Source organism: Pinus tabuliformis, chromosome J (assembly GCF_031772625.1).
Source record: "Pinus tabuliformis cultivar Carrire ecotype Pingquan chromosome J, CPIR1, whole genome shotgun sequence".
Taxonomy (NCBI): Eukaryota; Viridiplantae; Streptophyta; class Pinopsida; order Pinales; family Pinaceae; genus Pinus; species Pinus tabuliformis.
In genome coordinates this window covers 223,956,675-223,977,638 of record NC_142295.1, presented here as the reverse complement: position 1 = coordinate 223,977,638, position 20,964 = coordinate 223,956,675, and positions in this window count along the sequence as shown.

The window sequence follows — 20,964 nt, the reverse complement described above, 5'->3', positions numbered from 1 at the left end:
CTCCTGTTTTAAACGGTTGGTTACATCATTTTCATGGTTCTTCAAGGTATATGTTGTTGATGGTGCCATCGTTGTCAATCCATCTTGCTTCGGTGGTTCCAAACCATTGGCAGCGCCAAGTTGATGATCTATTGCGATGTTCATTTGCAATATGTGAGAGAAATTATAGGAAAAAAATTCACATGGGTAACAACATATCCATTGACAATTACAGAAAAAATAACAGAGAAGAGGAACAACAGAGTAAATATGAATACCAGGAGTAAGCTTCGCTTGAGCATCAAGCGAATCTCCAACATCTGCCAGCAGAGTAAATATGAATGCCAGGAGTAAGCTTCGCGTGAGCATCTGGCGATTCTCCAACATCTCCCAGCTTGCGTTCAAGCTGAGCCATTCTACTGCGAAGGAACAAATTCTGATTAAATCCTTTTGCACTTGGCAAGACTAGTAAATAGATGGAGAGCGTTTTTATTGTTGTTGTGGCAGACCCCTGAATTTTTTAACCATTTACACATTGAATTCGGCATGTTGCAGAAAGCGTTTGTATTGTTGTTGTAGCAAACCCCGGCTTGTTGTGGCAGACCCCGGCAGGGACTACCGGCTGCATGCAACACTTGTTTATTTTGTAAATCAAATCCGAAGATGGTCACTCTATTTTTGTCGGTGTGATATAATTAACCTATAGATCATGAGTTAGAGCCTGATGGTGTTTACTTGGGTATGAGTTAGGCAAAAAAAAATCCATATCAATATCCCTAGGAAAAAAATCCACGTTCCAAATATCGTCTTGGAGCTATGTAAGTATACTGACCATGGAGACTCAATATTATTATTACGTGGGAATGACTGGAAAAACACCATAAGAAAAATCATGGATAATAATATTTAATCTATTAGAAATAAATGAAAACAAACACTAGTTAAACACTAAATAATAATTAAGTATCATATGGTATGGTATTTGATGAGAAATTATGTTAAATGGACTGATAAAGGAGTAGTAAAAGGGATGAAATTACTGTCTAGATGTGATAATGATAATGAAAAATCATCAACTTAATAATCGACTCACTAGTTGGCCTCCAACCCCACTTGGGTAGTATTCTTGCCCACAGTGTTGGGAAAAGTACTTAGGGGTGGCCTGAATCAATAGTTTGAAAAAATCACAATAATAATTTTCTTTTCAGAAATATATACGTGACTTTACCAAACTTTTGTAAAAGAAGCTAGCGTATGCTTAGTAAACTTGTAAAATAGCTAATTCTTTATCTTTTAAACTTAAACCAAAATGTATGAGATTTATCAGGAATTTGATAAGCGATAAGCATGTGAAGTAAGAACATAATAAAGTATCACACATAAGAAACACACATGAAAACTAAGATTTAAGGTGGAAACCCAACATGGGAGAAAACCATCGTTTCTTACATCTTAGTCTTCAAAATTATTAATATCAAAGAATTCTTGCATTCTTGTACTAGTCTAGACTCATGCCAATACGTAGGCACCCACCTACTGAAGGCTACAACCTTCACTCGTTCTCAAGCTATCACTGGAAGGGAGCTCCAACCCCCTAATATAATCACCAGCTACTATTGGTAGAAAGCTTTGACTTCCTCACTAAAGGTTCCAACCATCAGCAACATTCATCGACGACGTTTCATAAATTTTCACACTAGATCCACCTGCTTTAATACATCGCAACTCGTAGATCAATTGAAGAAAACACCAACTTAATTCAAACATAAAAATTAGATCGTTGTAACCAGAACATAGAACTGAGCTCAGAATACTGCATCAACACACATAATCAACTACACGCCTAATCATTCATATCCCAACATGTATACGCTACTTCACTTAAGGAAACATATGTGTATATGCAGTTTTCTATAGAGCAACCTATGTACAGATCTCAATATAAAGAAAAATTATAATTTTGAATCAAACACAAGGTTGACCATAGTTATTCTGAAATATTTTGTTAGCTTACAAAACCCTCATGAAATTAGCACAGTCGATAATATTTTCAACCAATCAACATGTAACCAAATTCGAATTCATCATTCAATCAATTTTGCTTCAGATATTATCACTCAACCTAGATGAACATGAGGACACCATTGACACACAAGCGAGATACAATGACACTGATCATGTTGATGAGTCATTTATGAACATAAACCCTTCCTTTGTATACAAGACTTTAAAGAAAAAAACCTACATGTATATGCGACTTAACCGAGACCATCCTGCGTACAGATCCCAAAAATTAATAGAAAACCTTCCTTTATGGATGTGACTATGGAGAAATGAACATGCGTGTATACACGACTTCATCGACACCAACCTTCATACATATTTGAAAATTTTGACCTAAAATTTCACATCTCCTCAGAACTTCAGAAAGACCCAGATCATAATTTTCAAAGATAAAAATATCTGTCAATAATTAGATCTAGTGAATTGTTAAGAAACCAACTCACAAAAAATATAAAAGATAGATCAACGCCTTAGAATTCAGCCTCTTTGAGGGGGAAACCTTCTTTACATTACACAAATGAACAATTCTTAGATGATTCAAATGCCAAGACCTCCTTTCTATATGTAGGAGTCTAAGGGGTCATAATATAATCATAGTCTACATAAAAATAATAATGTAAGGGCACAATAATAAAAATAGTGGGCTTCTATAGGGCACAATAATAACAATATGGGGATGACATGGGTGCAACAATATAATAGGGGGGTTGTACTAATAACAATAAGGGGTTACACTAGTAGTATAGGGACCTAACATCCCCCTCTCCTTCAAAAAGTGTCGTCCTCAATGCCTGAGTAGTTATTGATGCTTTTGTATAAAATTATTGTCCTCCCATGTGGAATATTCAATGAGTAAGTTCTTCCACTTGATGAGATACTCTGAAATTGAATTATTTCGTAGTTGTTGGGTTCTTGTTTCTGTGACTGCTCCAAGTTCCAATATGATTTTTCCTTCCTCGTCAAGTTCTGGAAATATTGTTTGAACTGGGATCTTCTAAAACATTTGAATGAGTGGTGACACTTCTTCATCCTTCTTCCATTCACCCCTTGCTTCGTTTATCCAATTTGGTTCGATAATAGAAATAGAAAAAAAAACAATGCTTCCACATCCTCATCCTTTCTTAAGAGTGCGTCTGCAACAACATTTTGCTTCCCCTTTTTTTAGGTGATTTCAAAATCATAACCCAACATATTTATGACACATGTTTTCTTCTATCATAAGATAATCTTTGTTATAAAAAGTATTTTAGACTATTATGATCTAGTTTTACCTTGAAGTGTCTTCCCATTAGGTAAGGTCGCCATTTCTTAAGTGCATGTAGTGTTGCCAACATTTCCTTCAAATCAATATCTTGCTTGAGATGTACTCGTAAAAATACCCAATCGCCTACATCAAAACTTCTTTTACTGTGATGTTGATATGCCTCTTATTTCATTCAATTTTGCACCAAAGTTACGTTATCCTTTAAAACTTGGACAACTTATTGTTGGTGCTTGATTTAATATTTCACTACTTGAACCTTTTTCTTCTTGATATGTCATTCTATCTTTAGAGTTTGGGTGGTAATTTCTTCCAATGTATTACAAGATATGGGCGAACTCATTCCTTGATGCTCGATGTGATCTTTCACTTCTTGAACATTTTTCTTCTAGATATGTCCTTCTATCTTGATAGTTTGAGTGGTAATTTTGGACAATGCATTACAATATATACTAGGATTCATTTCTTATTTCTCGATGTGATCTTTCACTTCTTGAACCTTTTTCTTCCTAATATGTCCTTCTATCTTGAAAATTTGAGGAGTGGTAATTATTTCCAACCCTTTACAAGATATGGTCGGATTCACTTCTTGTTTATTTGGGGTTGGTTCCTAGTGTATATCCTCTTCTTTTGATGTTTCTTGATCCTTTTCTTCCTCCTCTTCATAATCTATGTAAAATAATTTCTTCTTAGCATAGTTATGACCTTTAGAATTTTTTTTATCACAATTGTAACAGAGCTCTTTTGTTCTTTTTTGTTCCAATTATTGTGGTGTCAACCTTGTAGGTTGTGGAAGGCTAGGAGAAACAACAGTTCCATAGGAGAAACAATAGTTCCATATTTATAGTTGTGAGAGGTAGACTTCCTTGTTGCCATAATTTTTCTTTCCATTTTTCTGGGTAACCTGAATGCCCTCTCTAATGAATCAGGTTCCCAAAGATGAACCTCATGTTTAATGTTATCTTTTAACGTCCCTATGGAGACATCAATCCTCTACTTCTATGGAATATCATTCAATCTTTGAAAGTCTTCAATGTGCTCTTCCATTGAACACTATTTCTTTATATTTATCAATTAAATAAAGAAAGTGTTTCTCTTTGTATCCTCATAATGTGCTATCATTTCCTCTTTGAAAATTGACCATGTAACAATTGGTTTATGAGAACAAAGCCCTCTATATGATAAAAAATGATCCGGTTCTAAATATGAAGATGCAGTACCTACCTTTTGTAACAGTGTTACACCATGTAGATCAAAATATTTCTCCATCTGTAGTATCCAATTTACCAGATCCTTGCCACCAAACTTACTCATCTCAACATTTCTTTATTTTAGGAGCTTGATCTTGAAATGACTGTAACTCTGTAATTTCAGATCTTTAGGTTTTGAATTTTTAGTCTGTAATATCCCTCTGAGTCCTCTTTCTAACTCCACATGTCTAATCACAATTGGATTCTCTAAGGAAGCGTTCTGTCAAATCTCCCATAGTGACCTGATTATTGACTAGTTCAATAGAACAAACTTGTATGAAGTTCTACGTCTCACTATTTCAACTTTAGTACCTAAAACTAATATACAGAAAACTAATGGTTGTCCTCTTTCTGAAAATTCTGACAAAATTTCAATATGATGCCCAGGGCCAAAGTTATGATCATTTTTCCCAGGTCACCTATTTGGAATGTAATTTGGGAGTCTGCAAAAACTCTAAATTCCTCAAAGCATATCTCCGAAAATATAGTGAGGCAAGCTCTGAAATTTGGACCCAAATTTTCGAATGGTTTCCTCTTAACTGGGTCTCACTTGTAGCTTCAGAAACATCGCAGAAAAAATTTATAGTGACAATTCCACAATGACCTCTTTGGAGTAGTGAAACCCTAGAATCCAAAGCTCTGATACCAAATGTTATGAAACCAACTCACAAAAAGATAGAAAAGATAGATAAACACCTTTGCGTTACACAGGGGGTAACCACTTTTACGTTACACAAATGAAAAATTCTTAGATGATTCAAATGACAAGGCCTCCTTTCCATATATAGGAGTCTAAGGGGTCATAATATAATCAGAGCCAACATAGCAATAATAATGTAAGGGCACAATAATAACAATAGTGGGTTTCTATGGGGCACAGTGATAACAATATGGGGATGACATGGGCACAAAAATATAATATTTAGGTTGTACTAAAAACAGTAAGGGGTTACACTAGTAGCATAGGGACCTAACATGAATCCATGAGCAGATCAGACAATGGAATGTCATTTCAGGTCTTGTCATCCTGATCCATTATTTTATTCATTGGTACATAATTACTTCAGATCTATGTGTCAACTATGGCCCTTACAATGTAAATATACTTCAAATTGAAGTATTCATCCAAAGCCCTTCCACATTTTGTTGAAATGTGGCAACAAGAATATTCCAATTTAATTTGTCCTCAAATTAAATTGTGAATTAAAATCGAATTTAGTCTTAAAAACTACTTGGAAACAATTGATTAGTTCATTCTGAATTAATTAGTTGGAGAAATTCAAGTTAGAAGTCTTTCTGAAGTCATGCAAGAGTTATCTCTTAAATTAAGGACATAAGCCTTAAATTAAGGAGATAAGATTGAGTTATATTTGAGTTGTAATTAATTAAATCAATTTACTGAGTTAAGTCCAGTTAAATTAGTTCCAAACTACTTGAGGAACTAATGGTGAGTTAACAGTCAGTTGATGCATGCATGCACTCAACTAGTGTACTCTAGTTAACTGAAGATTCCCTCATCAGAAACTCATGCATGTCTATTCCGAGAAAGACCCAACTGAGATTAAAGTCAAGGGCAATGTGCTATCAGTTGCATGTGTTTTCTTATAAAGAAAACTCATGCATGCAGTCAAGGCATCAATTCCTTGAGGATTGTGTAGTTCTGATAGTGTGTGAGATCACAGTGTGCCACTTGGTTGAAAGTGAATCATCCTAGACGAACAACGCAAGTAATAGGAGCTTGGAGGGCAAAGAGAAAGGCTAGAGAGAAGCCAAGATTTCTTGTGAGCATCTGTGAGGATTGTACTAAGAGGTGGCTAGTTGTGAGAGCTAAGGCTTGTATTTCCACCTTGTATGATAATACAAATAGCTAGATTTTTAGCTGAAGCTTTGCCCAAAGTATTTTCATGCGTATTGTGCATTGATTATTCTTCTTCTGGTTATATTGTTTAGCTCGACCTTTAAGCTTCCAAAAAATGATAGTAGATGTAGGTTATAGTATTCTGCTATGATTTATATTGCATTATTAGGTTAACCTACGACACAATTTCTACATGGTATCAGAGCTGGATTTGTAGAGAATTTTCTACATGGTATCATAGTTGTGAACAATATACTGAGAAGAGAATTTGAAGTTTTAAGTTCGAGGTTGCACGTGAAAATCAAATTCATGCCATACTTCAAGGTTGGCCAATGGCATTCTATGGCTTGAGACTCGAGTATGCCTTGGAAGATAGCTTGAATTGCATAGCATGGAAAGATAGAATGGAGGCTGTGTTAGAAGATAATTGCTTGAAGGAATTCATTGATCAAGAAATCACAAAGCTAGCTTCAACTAATGCACAAGAGTTAGTTGAGTGGAAGAAGTGTGTGGCAAAGGTGAGACAGGTCATCCTTGATGGAGTTTGAGGCCATATTCTCTCGAGTCTCCATGGGAAGGATACTCCATTTTCAATGTGGAAGACATTGAAGGACCTCTACCAAAATGGTAGCGACCAGACGAAATTGGCGCTCAAGGATAAACTTCGAAGAATCAAGATGGAGAAGGGTGATACTATTTCCAAATATTTGAAAAAGCTCACCACCTATAGAGATGATCTTGGGAGTGTGGGAATAACTACTGCTAATGATGATATGGTGAGCCTCACTCTCCTTAGCCTTCCAAAGAGTTTGAATAGCTACTAGGACTCAGTAAATGGAAGGGAGAAACTACCGGATTGGGAATGACTGTGGTCAGATCTTATGCAGGAGAAGATCATGAGGAGCACATGAGATGGTTCTTCATCCAAGGATGATGATGAAGAAAATCTGGCCTTATAAAGTAAGGCAAGGAAAGGGAAGGGCAAGGCTTCTCATTCCAAATCGAATTCTTCTCATGAAGGGAAGAAGGGTGACATATCTAAGGTAAGATACTTTAGTTGTCACGAGATAGGACATTATGTGACTAACTGCCCATCGAAGAAGTCCAAGAAGGGATCCTTGGAAGGATCAGAAGGTGATGCATTAGCCTCTCAATTCGAAATGGGCTTTACCCTCATCGCATGCATGGTGTCATCTATGATGGGTTATGTCTGGTATCTTGACAGTGGAGCCTCATTCCACATGACCGGTGATAAAAATTTATTGAGTGCCTTGGAGGAGAAAGACCTCAAGATGCGCATAGAGATGGGTGACCATGGAAGGTATAGTGTTTTAGGAGTGGGCATGGTTGCTTTTTAGAGGAAGCATGGACCTCCTATCACTTTGATAGATGTGAAGTATGTGCCTGAACTGAAGAGGAATTTGGTATCGGTCTTGATGTTGGAGGAAAAAGGCTATGACGTTGTCTTGGGTAAAGGAAAGGCATTCCTAAGACATATAGCCATGGGTGACACCAAGAGGATATGGATTCAGGTGAAGAATATCTATAAACTAGAGGTATATGATTGTGTGGCATTGAGTATGAAAGCAGAATTGGTGCAAAGCCAAGACATTGGCGAGTTATGGCACAGGTGGTTGGGCCATTTGTATCATGGGGCTTTGAAGATAATCCAGCAAATACCTACAGGACTTCCCAAAGGTAAACTTGAGCAAGTTGAAACATGCAAAGGTTATACCTTGGGAAAGTACACCAAGTCTTCCTTTCATGATCGTGACACTCGAGCAAAGGCTATCTTAGAGCGAGTTCATACTAAAGTGTATGGACCATTGTCAATGGCATCCACAGGGAAGCAAAGGTATTATTTGATTTTCGTTGATGACTATTCTCATAAATGCTGGATTTATTTCATGAAGAAGAAGGAGCAAACCTTCACAAAGTTTTATGAGTTCAAAGCTTTGTTTGAGAAAGAGTCAGGGAAGAAGATGAAGGCCTTGAGAAGGGACAACAGTGGAGAATATGACTCTCAAGATTTTAAGGACTTCTATGCAGTGAAAGGAATTAAATGAGAGTTGACGACACCTCATAACCCATGGAAGAATGGGGTTTTCGAGAGGAATAAAAAAACTATTGTAGTGGTAACACGGGCTATGTTACATGACCAAGGCCTACCACATCACTTGTGGACTGAGTCATGGAACACAACGGTCTATTTGTAGAATAGAATCCCACATGCCATACATGGGATGAAGACACTAGGGGAAGCTTTCTCTAGTAAGAGACCAAATGTGGGTCACTTTAGAATATTTAGCTCATCGGCATATTGCCATGTGACAAAGGATGCATGGAAAAAGCTTAAGTCGACTACAGAGTTGGGGATATTTTGTGGGGTACACTGGTACACCTCACAATTATTGGGTGTTCTTGCATACCAGTCGGAGGACAGTGGTTCACAGAGATCTCAAGTTTGATGAGCAGAAGGCCATGCGAGATTCCCTTGAGAGGGAGCTCCAACTACAAGACGTGGAGGAACTGTTGGTTCCTAAGGAGGAGGAGCCTCAGACTGATGTGGAGCTGCCACATGCAGAGGTTCCAGGAGTGGAGACATCCACTCAAGCACAGTCTTTCAGAGATGGACGCAAGCGCACAAGAGAAGTTGACAGATTGTTGAAGGATGCGAGAGAGAATGTAGGAGCACCATCTTCTCAGCACAGATAGATGTCACCTGAGAGGCACAATGGATACATGGACCTTGCTGGGGAATGTGTTGATACTGAGCCATATTCCTTTGAGGAAGAAATGCAGCAACCAATTTGGGTTGATGCTATGGTGGAGGAGTATGACTCCATAGTTAGTAACAGTGTTCGGGGCGTGGTTGCGAGACCAAATAACAAGTTAGTTGTGAGTTCCCGTTGGATTTACAAGGTAAAGCAAGCTGATGATGATGGGAGGATCATGTTGTTGTAGTATATTCTGACAGAGGAGCAAAATGGTGACATTTTGACAAAGGAATTGTCAAAGTGTAAATTTGAGTTCCATAAAGACATGATCGGGGTGACAAATAATCCCTTTGTTGTTGAGAGGGACTGTTGAAATGTGGCAACAAGAATATTCCACTTTGATTCTTTTTTGAATTAAATAGTGAGTTAAAATTGAATTTAGTCTTAACAACTACTTGGAAATAATTGATTAATTCATTTTGAATTAATTAGCTGGAGAAATTCAAGTTAGAAGTATTTCTGAAGTCATGCAAGAGTTATCCCTTAAATTAAGGAGATAAGCCTTAAATTAATGAGGTAAAATTGAGTTATATTTGAGTTGTAATTAGTTAACACAGTTTATTGAGTTAAGTCCAGTTAAATTAGCTCCAAACTAATTGGGTAACTAATGCTGAGTTAACAATCAGTTGATGCATGCATGCAGTCAACTAGTGTACTCTAGTTAGCTGAAGATTCCCTAATGTCTATTCTGACAAAGACCCAATTGGGATTAAAGTCAAGGACAATGTGCTATCAGTTGCATGTGTTTTCTCATAAAGAAAAATCATGCATGCAGTCAAGGCATAAATTCCTTGAGGGTTGCACAGTTCTGACAGTGTGTGAGATCAAATTGTTCCACTTGGTTGAAGTTGAATCATCCCAGAGGAACAGTGCAAGGATATAGAAGCTTGGAGGGTAGAGAGAAAGGTTGGAGAGTAGCCAAGATTTCCTGTGAGTATCTTTGAGGATTGTATTGAGAGCTCGCTAGCTACGAGAGCTAAGGCTTTGTATAATTCCTATGTATTTCCACCTTGTATGATAATACATATAGTGGGGTTTTTAGAATAGGCTTTCCCCAAAGTATTTTCATATGTATTGTGCATTGACTCTTCTTATTCTGGTTATATTGTTCAGCTTGATCTTTAAGCTTCCGCAAATTGATAGTAGAAGTAGGTTATAATATTTTTCTTTGATTTATAATCCATTATCGGGTTAACCTACATCAGATTTTCTACACATGCACACTTAGCACTTTGACTTTCACTTCCTTATATAGTTAGAGCCTTAGCCAATACCATGGGTCCAAACTACACTAGTGTCAATGGTAATCTTGGACGAGATCAGGTAACAATTACTACGCTCACTATTGTGGGCTAATACCATGGTAAGGAAAATTGCTATTCTTAAATTAGTGTGCCAGAATATACATGAATTTGCTTCGTTGACCTACTTGTATACAGAACTTAGCCTTGGCGAACCCATTTATAGAACTTCAAATATTCACCTTTATCAAACATATGATTTTCATCTGTAAACCATTGTCCCATCATACTATTATTTTGGTCCATACCTTTGTGACCTCTGAACTAACTCGTGGATTCATCTAGTTACGATAGACTTGTTCTATTACAAGTGAGTTGCGATCAAGGACAACACATGAATCATGATGCCAAAAATCTCCCCATTTGGACTTGATTGCAAATGTGTTGGTGTTGATCACCTCAACCTATAGAAACTTGTTATATACATCAAATAACCATTATTCAAACACCAAGATACTCTCCCCCTTTGACATCAACGGAAAAGCCTCATAGACCAATTCTCCACCTTTAGATCTTTTTTTCACTATACTGTCCATCCTCTCCCTGAGCACATGCTAAATCTTTAGAAATATTTTCAAATGAAGAACATGACTCTGTAACTCAATTGAGTATGACCTTGCTATCACCAAGGACTCATACTTACACCAATCACCCAACCAAGTGGGGATACATATTTGACTCAACTACCCAACCAAGCGGTATTACAATTTTGACACTACCACCCAACTAAGTGGGATTACATATTTGACATGACCTCAAAAGTCCATACATGATTAAGTATGACACTTATTACATCATAGGTCACTGCATGACCTTTACATCACGTGATAGATATAACGTTAATAACTAAGACCAAAAGATCTTAATAGTAGCATAATTCAACAACAATAATACCAAAAATGAATTATATTTTGCAAGGCTAATGCTCCACCTGAATCTATGCTACATATTCATTTTCAGAAACTCATTCATGGGAGCATCTTCATCAATCAGATAAATATCAATGAGAAAAACATAACTCAATACCATATCAAGGACTTGTACCCATCAACACCAGACCAAGAAAAATCAAATAATAATTGTCAGTAGCATGTCAGAGGCTGATCTTGAGTCTGTCCCACTATTTTTCTATCAAAGAAAAACATATGCGACTATCTTCAAATAAATTCACAAATATACACAACTACACTTCATGAAACACACGTATAAAAATCAACCTTCTGAATTTTTACCAATAGGGTGAGTAGACTAGATTAATAGTAAAATGAGGTAGAGACAACTTCCAGTTTCTCTCTGCGATATTCAAATGCTTCTCTGGGAAGAGGTTTAATAAATATATTAGCAATTCATTCCTTGGAGGGAACATACTCTTATGTAACCTTTTCTCAAGCACTTGTTCTCGTAGTAAGTGATACTTAATAGGAATATGCTTGGTCTTAGAGTGCATAATAGGATTTTCAAAATATTAATAGAACTTGTATTGTCACATAGGATGGAGATGGGTGGAGAACATTTGATTTGTATATTTTGAAATTTTTGCATCATCTAGAGAAGTTGTGTGCAAGAAGGTGCAACAACCACATATTATGCTTCCATTGTAGATAAGAGATGGAACTTTTTTACTTGCTGAACCAAGATACCAATCATGACCCCATCTAAAATGCACCTCCACTAGTGCTTTTCTAGTCATCAACATTTCTAGCCCAATCCACATCTACGTATGCATGAATAGTAAGATCTGAATCTTTAGGATACCATAGACCAAAGTCTTAGGTTCCTTGGAGATATTTGAATATTTTATTTACTGTGTGAAGATGTGACTCCTTTGGATTGGTTTGGAAATGTCCAATAGTCCTAATTGAATGCATGATATCTGGTTTGGTGCCTATTAGATAAATCAAACTTCCAATCATAGACTTGTACTCTCATTGGTTTACTACGAGAGAATCATCATTAGAATTGAGGCTACATCATTTCATCATGCTAGTACATACAGGTTTGCAATCTTCCATCCCATACTTCTTTATAATCTAATTGATATATTCTATTTATGAGAGAAAGGTTCCATATTTTACTTGTTGCACTTATAGAGCAAGAAAATAGGTTAGATCCCCATGTAAAGGCATTTCAAATTATCGCTGCATAACATAAGCAAAGTTTTGGCTCATATATTCTTCATTACTGCCAAAGATGACATCATCAACATAACCAACAATAATTAGCAGTTTATCACCCTCAATTTTTGTGTACAAGTTGATGTCTGCAGATCCTTTTGTGAAACCTTGTTGTTGAAGATATTTTTCTAGACGATAATACTATGCCCGCAGATCTTCTTTTAACCCATATAAAGCCTTTTTGAGTTTGAATACAATTTTTACATCATTTCTCAAAATGAATCCTTCCAGTTGTTCAATACATACTTCTTCTTCTAGATCTCCATTAAGGAAAGAAGATTTTAAATCCTCTTGATAAACTTTGAAATGTCAAAAATTTGACAATGCAAGAAACATTCTTATTACTTCAAGTCTGGTAACTGGTACAAATTTTTCTTCAAAGTATATACCTTCTTGTTGAGCATAACCTTTACAAACAAGTCTAGCTTTGTTCCTAATGACCTCTCCATTTTCGTTCTACTTATTTCTTAATATCCATTTTGTACCAATAACATTTTTTATCATGAGGCCTTGGAACCAATACCCAAGTATCATTCTTTCAATCTGATCAAGTTCTTCATTCTTGGCCTTAACCCAACATTCATCTTTGCTAGCTTGATTTAAATTTTGTGGTTCAATGGTGGATAATAAAGCTATATCACTAGAAGATCCTACAAGGGTTCTTCTTGTTTGTACCGAAGATTCCTTTTCTCCTAGAATTTGAGTTTATGGATGATTATTTTGAACATACCTAGATGGAGCCTTTTCTTTGTCTAATGCGCCTTCTTCTACTCTTTCATTAGTTTCTTCTTCTATATCATTCTGATTTGATGTGGGAAGTAATTCTACACCATCATCCTCTTTTGATGATGTTACCTTCTTGCAATCTTTGCATGCTTCATCAATCATGACATCAATGCATTGAAATTTTTTTCGAAGTCTCTTATTGTAACATTTCTATCCTTTGCTTCTAGATGAGTAACTAGGGAATATTCCTTGATCTTCTCTATCTTCAAACTTACCATGTTTTTCATCATTATTTTTGATGAAGCATTTTCTTCCAAAAACTCTAAACTGCTTTAGAGTGGGAGGCTTACCTTATGAAAGTTCATATAGAGTTTTTATCACTATTCACACAAACATGAGCCTTGTTGAGAATATTTACTGCAGTATGTGCAGCTTCACCCAAAAGGTGTCAGGAGTGCCAAACTCATCAAGCATAGCATGAGCCATTTTTTGAACATTTCTATTCATTCTTTTTTCCATGCCATTTTGTTGAGGATTTTTAGCTCCAGAAAATTGTCCTTTTATGCCATGTTGTTCAAAGAAATTAAAGAATTCATCTAATATGTATTCTCCTCCTCAGTCAAATCTGAGACATTTGATTTTTAGATATAATTCATTTTAAACTAATGCTTTGAGGACTTTAAATTTATAAAATTCTTCATATTTATGTTTCAATAAACTTATCCAACACATTCCAGAAAAGACATCAATGAATAAGATATAGTATTGTTCTCCACAAGGTGACATTTTCCTTACTGGTCCACACAAATCAGTATGTATATGTTAAAGAGGCTTACTTGCTGAGCCTTCTTTGGCATTGAATTGAACTCTGGTTTTCTACTTAATTGAGATGACTTACATATGGTACTTTCTGGTAGGGTGATGTTGGGTAGATCATGAAAAACTTTGAGCCTACTTGATTGGCTTATTTGAGAGAATATTAAATGTTCCAACCTTCTACGCCATAACTAGTTTTCCTCTCCATTCCCTAGGTAACATTTTTTTTGCCAACTTTTAGTATGTATAGATTTCTCAGGGTTCTTGTTCCTTTTATTATGGTCTTTCAGGTGTGAAGTTCATGAACCACACATTTGTTTCATCGGAATACCACCTCATTTCCATGGTCACACATTGAGCTATCACTCAACAAGTTATGCTTTAATCCATAAACATACATAAAATTACTAGCTTTAACCTTTTCTTTTATAAAAATAGAACCCTTACCCTTAATGACAACAAATGAGTCATTTCCAAAAGTGACATTCTTTTATTTATCTATAGAATTGCATGAAATAATTTATTTTTATCTCCTATCATGTGTTTTGAGCATCTTCTATCAATGTACAATTGATTTTCTTATCCTTCTAGAAATAATGTTGTGTTGCAAATTTCATATTGTAACTTCTTCATTTTCCATACCTTAGGATTTGTTGATATTTTCTTTTTTTGAGATGTTGGCTGTAATTTGCTCTTGCATTCATATTCTTCATGTCCAAAGTTATTGCAAAATGAGCATTAAATTTCATATTCAAGAGTTGAGAAGTTATTATAAGTGTTCTTCTTGACTCCTGTCTCATTCCTTTGCTTTCTAGCTTCTCTAGTCAAGATAGTTTTGTATGCAACACATTGAGTAACCTTCTGATGAAATTTATGACATGAGAAACATTATTCATTAAAGAAGAAGTTTATATGATCATAGAATCTTCTGGTGTTTTTTACCTTTTGAATGGGGCTTATGTTGTTGTTCGTCCTTAGATTAGAGTGAACATGATTTACCTGTGCAATGCCTTTATTCTTTCACCAAGGACTGAAGCTTTGCTGACTCGATTTTGCTGCATTTAGATAGCTTCTGGCGATGGTTGCAGAATTTTTTGTTCAAGATGTTTCTCCAGTGTATCAAATACTTGTCTTCATAAGAGGAGAACATTGTGCCTTGATAATTTCATCTAAGGTTTCTGATCCTTTAACAAATATAAGATTCAATGTTTTTTTTTGCAAGTTCCTTTCTTAGACTTGCTACTTCACATTCTAACTTCTCATTATGCTTTTCCTTTTCTATGAGTTGATGCTTTAATATACCTATGGTTACTTTGTTTTCTTCCAAGAAAATTTTGAGTTGAGTAGTTTCCTCAAATAAATATTTTTCCTCTAAAGCATCCACGAATTTATCATTAGAATGATTACTATTTTTCTCAAAAGCCATAAGTAATTTAAGATCTTGATCGGATTTTCCTTCTTAACTATTAACAAGACGTCACTATCTTCATATGTATAATCACTTCTTCTATTGTCAAAACATATCCTATTACCTTTTTTAGTATCCTTCCCTTTCTCATAGTTGTCTTTATAACGACATTTAGCAGCATAATGACAAACTCTACCACAAGAAACAAATTTGAAGGGAAGCTTACCTCTAAAGCTTCTAATACCCAGCTGAAGTTTATTCACTCAGTTTGCCTCAACTTCTTCTGATATATATCCTGATTCCTTGTGCTATTCCTTTTCTTTTCGTTTTCCATATGCTTTAAATTTGGTTTCTCTAACTTCTAAGGGACCTCATTTCCTCATTACAAAAGAAGTCAGGATCTCGTGAAGTTGAACAACAGTAAGAGACCTTAGATCCTGATTCTCTTCAATGTAAGACACTTTTTAATCTAATTTAGGAGTTAGATATATTAATATTTTCTCTACTAAAGTGGTCCCTTTTATTTCTTCACCCAAATTTTTCATTTGATTATAATTTCATCTATACGTAGAAAGAAACTAGCAATTTTTTCATCATTATGCATTGTTGGAGTTTCATATTAAATTTTGAGAGTTTGAAGTTTAGCACTTTCTACCTTGGTATCACCTTCATATATTTGAATTATTCTATCCCATATTTCTTTTGTTGTGCTAAACTACATAACCTTGACAAATCTTGATTCTGTCAAACTTCCCAATAATGCATTGACAACTTTGGCATTGGTTTCATACGTCTTCTTTTCTATTTTTTTTGTGGGAACTATCACTGGATATTGGTAACCTCCTTCCATAATATCCCAAACATCTGCTCCAAGGGACTGAAGATAGGATTTGGTTCTTCTCTTTTAGTATATTAAATTATTTACGTTGAAGAGTGGTGATCTGATAGATGTTGTTCCATCTTGATTGATCATCTGCAGGATCTTCCTTCAAGCGATCAACATCATTTTAAAGGACCTGCTATGATACTAATTGTTGGGAAAAATAATGAGTGGGGGTGAATCAATATTTTTAATAAATCACAATAACAAGTTTCTTTTTCGAAATATACATGCGACTTTACTGAACCGAACTCGCATATGTATGAGACTATTGTAAAAGAAACCCGCTTATGCTTAGTAAACTTGTAAAATAGCTAATTATTTATATTTTAAACTTAAACAAAAATAAAGGAGATTTATTAGGCTTTTGATAAGTGGTAAGCAGTTGCAGTAACAATATAATAAATTATCATACATAAGAAACACAAGTGAACACCAAGATTTAAGGTGGAAACCCAATGTGGGAGAAAACCACCACATATTTCGTCTTATTCTTCAAAATTATTAATATAAAAAAATTCTTACATTCTTGTACTAGTTGAGATCATACCAGTACGTAGGCACCCACCTATTGAAGGCTGCAACCTCAACTTGTTCTCCATCTCCTACAAGAGGGGAGATCCAATCCCCTGGTCCGATTACAAACTACTATTGGAAGGAAGCTTCAACTTCCTCACTGAAGGATCCAACCCTCAACAACATTTGTGGACCATGTTTCATAAATTTCCACACTAGATCCACTTGATTTAATAAATCACAACTTGTAGATCAACTGAACCAAACACAAACTTAATTCAAACAGAACAATGAGATCACTGTAACCAGAACAAAGAACTGAACACAAAATATTTCATCAATAAACAAAATAAACTACAAGCCTCATCATTCATATGCCAACATGTATATGTTACTTCACTTAAGGCAACCCACGTGTATACATTCTTTTCTGTAGAGAAACATGTGTACAGGTCTCAACATACTGCAAATTTGTAATTATGAATCAGACATAGAGTTGACCAGAGTTATTCTGAAATATTTTGTTAACTTACAAAACCATCATACAGTTAGCAACATCAATAATATTTTCAACCAATAAACATGTAACCAAATTCAACTTCATCATTCAATCAATTTTACTTTAGAAATTATCACTCAACCCAGATCAACATGAGGACATAATTGACATATTGCAGAGATACAACAACACTAATCCATTTGATAAATCATTTATGAACATCAACCTACATGTATACGCGACTTAATTGAGACCAACCTACGTAAAAAATTGAAAAATGAACATAAACCCTTCCTTTATGTACTTGAATCTGAGGAAATGAACTCACATTTATATGCAACTTCACCAAGACCAACTTGCGTATAGATCTGAAAATTTTGAATTAAAATTGCACACCTCTTTAGAACTTCATAAGGACCCAGATCATAAGATTCAAAGATAAAAATATGCGTCAATAATTAGATCTAGTCAATCTATTTGTAGATCATACAATGGAAAGTCATTTCATGTCTCATGATCCTAATCCATAATTGTATTCATCGGTGCATAATTATTTGAGGTATATGTTTCTACTATGGCCCTTAGAATTCAAATATACTTTAGATTGAATTATTCATCAAAATCCATTTCACATGCACACTTAGCACTTTGATCTTCACCTCCTTATATAGTTAGAGCCTTAGCCAATATCATGGGTCAAAACTACACTAGTGTCAGTGGTAATCTTGGATAGGATCAAGTAATCATTACTATGCTCAATATTGTGGGCGAATACAATGGTAGTGATCGTTGGTATTCTTAAATTAGTATGCCAGTATATACACAACTTTTCTTATTTGTACTTGCGTGTATACACGACTTGACCTTAACGAGCCTGCGTATAGATCTTCAAATATTCAGCTTTATCAAAGTTTAGATTCTGATCTGTAAATCTTTGTCCCATTATTCTATTATTCTATTCCATCAGTCTATCACTTCTGAACTAACCTGTGGATTCATCTAGTTACCATATGCTTATTCTGTTACAAGTGAGTTTCCATCAAGGACATTACATGCATCATAATTCTAACACACAGACGCTTGAGCTTCAATGGGGCTAGAGGGACGATGAATAAGATAGTAGTGTGGAGGTGAGGTATGAAGCCCAATGGGTCCCCACTCAAAAGTATATTCACACAGAAAAAGCTCATAATAAGGTTCAATTAGTGACATAAAAAATGGTTCTACATTAGGATACCTATCCAACTTTAAGTGAATAAGATAAATATTTCTTAACATGGTCTTCGTTTATAGGATGTTTTTGTTTCCTTTTGTCTCTTATGCTAAAAATATCACATTTCTATTGTTTTATTATTATTTTGAACATCCATTGTTTTATTAGTTTGTTTTATACAACCTTGTATTATTATTTCTTTTAACCAACCTTATTTTTAGTCTTTCGACGACTCTTATTTTGATATTTTATTTCAAACACCGTTATTTTATTTTTTTCTTTTAATTTCCCCTTTATTATTTTATTCTCTTAGTTTCCCATTAATCCTAACTATATGCTTTTGCACATGGATAATTCTCATGAGTACTATTTCTCTTAATTTATGAATTGTTTCCTTTTTCTCATGCTAATCTCTCTGTTAGGAGTTCTTACAAGTCAACATTTTACTATCATTATTTCTAATTTAGAATATTCTCTCCACTTGTTTTAGTATAGCTATAATATTTCATCAATATAAATTTTATTGATTTTAATTTTATAATGTCTAATATACGTTTATCCCAAATAATCCCCCTTTTCAACCTTTTTATAATTTTCAAATAAAATTTTACTTTAAATTCACTTTAAGTGCTTTGGCCCATTATCTCGAAATTTAATTTCCCTTTCTGTTTCTAGATACAAAGGGTACTATGCTATTTGCACACCACTACACTTTTCCTTCAAGTATCCTTTTGTTTCCTACAAGAAAGGGGTTCTAAGTGAGTTATTTCCTTTAGGAACTCCTCCCATAGTTATAGGGGTTCCACAACACTTTCCCTTCAACTATCTATGACTAATTGAGGGAAACATGGGAAGGATAAGAAAATAATTGTTAACTCTTGCTTCACCCCTAATTGTGAGACTAATAGTGACTAAGAATCAACATGTACACCTTGTTAGTTGACCCTAAATGAATCTTTGTGAGTGATCATTAGTACAATATGTCTGAGCAGTTACTAAAAAATTGACTAAAATTTGCATATAAAATATCATTTTTTAGTTGGTGACCTATAGTGACTAATTTATAGTATCTTATAACACGACCAATTTTTAGTCATATTTTTCTTAATCATTAATTGGTTGACTCAATTTAATCATCTAGTATAATATTTAGCCATAATTTCGTCATTAATTTAGTCATTAATTGCCACAATTAAAGACTAAATACACAACAAAATATACTACCACATGATCACCTGTGAAAACCAATTAATGACCAAAGAAATATGGCCAAATTGTTGGTTGCATTATAAGATACTATAAATTAGCTACTAAAAGTTATATATATGAAAATTTTATTCATCATTTGAAATGAGTTAATGACCAAAGAAATATTACTAAATTTTAGTCATGCTATATGATATTCTAAATAAACTAATAATAGTCCTATTTATGCAAATTTAGTCATCATCTGTAATCACAATTTTATTATAGTAGTTATTTTTTTTTTTGGTAATTTCATATTCACAATATAAATCACTGATATAGTGGTTTATATTCATTTCATTTACTTTCATTATTAATCATTATAAATGACCAATTTAGTCATCACATATTCATTTTATTTGTGTTCATCATTAATCAAAATAAACCACTAATTTCCACTTCAAGAATGTTACATAAACAAAGAGGAACTCATACCTAAATATTGTTCAAAAAAGCTAGAAAGGCATGAAACCCCACTTGTTATATCATATTTTTTTCTTTCTTTAGGATGAAATTATTCATTCTAAAATGTAGAAAATAATGGAATCTTGTGTTAGAGCAACAAATAATAAAATTTCCAAAAACACATTAGCAACCTCACAAAATGGATCTCACTCTATTCATATTGCAAGGGACAACAATCATAACATAAATTTCACAAATAATTCATAAACAAGGTGATATTGATATCAAACATACTTCCCTTTAAATTGAACAAATAAAGATGCATACTCCTCGATACCATGCTTTATTGTAGTGTTGTTAAGACTTGAAGAGTCAAGACGCAAAAGATGTAATGGACATAAAAGATGATACTATTTCACTATAATTGACCAAAGAATATCCATCTAATCAACAACCATGTTATCTTTCTAGTGACGTTGTCTTAAATAAAACACTCAATCTTAAATAGGTTACCATGCCCTAGATTCTATAACTCACAATATATTCATTACTAAATATTGCCCCATCATTTGAACAAGGTACAAATCATGAT